We start from the raw sequence: 1,263 nt of genomic DNA, 5'->3' as shown, positions 1-1,263 counted from the left end.
ATGAAGAAATGCTCATGATCATTAGCTATTAGAGAGATGCAAATCAAAACAACAATGAGGTACCATCTTGCTCCAGTACTAGTAGCAAAGTTCAACAAGACAGAAAATAATAAATGCTGGCAAGGTTGTGGAGAGATTGGGACTCTCACACACAGCTGGTGAGACTGTAAAATGGTATAACCATTGTGGAAAGCAGTATGGTGATTCCTTCAAAAGTTGGAACTAGAAATACCATTTGACCCAGCCATTCCATTAGTAGGTAAATACCCTAAAGAAGTGAGAGCCATGACAAGAACAGATATATGCACACCAATGTTCATCGCAACACTATTTACAATAGCCAAAAGATGGAAACTACCTAGGTGTCCATCAACTGAAGAATGGAATGGAATACTATGCAACACTAAAGAATAATGTAGAATCTGCAAAATACCATATAACGTGGATGAACTTGGAGGGCATTATGCTGAGTGAAATAAGTCAATCAGAAAAGGACAAATATTGTGTTAGTCCTTTATTGTAAAATTAAGGAAAGGTTTATGTATAGAAGGAAATTTTCTTTGTTGGTTCCTAGGGTTGGGAGAGGAGCGAAGGGAAGGCTGTTAGATAGAGGTACGTATTGATTTGGGTGAAGAGAAGGGCAATGTACCAAATGTGAGTGATCAATATGGTACCACTGAGGATGAGAAAGACATAGAGACGTACATGGGAGGTACAGACAACAACTATGGACCCTTTGTACATACAATACTGCGTTGTCAGTGAAGGAAAACATGGGTATATGGATGGATACATGGGTGGACAGGCTATACGATTAGGTATGTCTATGAAATGGGGAGTGTATTCAAGAACATATACAGGGTTGGCAGACAATGGTCCTATAAGTTTTTGTGAATGATCAGAATTCCCAGGTGTATAGTAGAGCTGACAAGGGGCAAGGTTGTGGTAACTGCTTGGTCACAGCTAGCTACCCAGAGGGACCAAGTAGTTGAACCTGTGCATAGTCACAGGGGACATCAAGCTCAATTGGCATAACATACCATACAAAACATTGTTTCACCTCCTTCTTTGGTGAGTAGCCACTGGGATCTTAAAAGCTAGCAAGCTGCCATCTAGGTGCAACAATGGGTCTGTCCTCATCCAGAGCAAAGAATGAAGAAAACCAAAATTCATGGAAACAATTAGTCCTAGTGACTGGTACACCATCTGATCTGCAGCCTATACAACTATGAGACCAGAAGAACTGGATGGTGCCTGGCTACC

The sequence above is a fragment of the Orycteropus afer genome, unplaced genomic scaffold (assembly GCF_000298275.1).
Source record: "Orycteropus afer afer isolate SDZICR_OR568_19922 unplaced genomic scaffold, OryAfe1.0 scaffold00121, whole genome shotgun sequence".
Classification (NCBI taxonomy): domain Eukaryota; kingdom Metazoa; phylum Chordata; class Mammalia; order Tubulidentata; family Orycteropodidae; genus Orycteropus; species Orycteropus afer.
Note: the sequence above shows the minus strand (reverse complement) of the source record.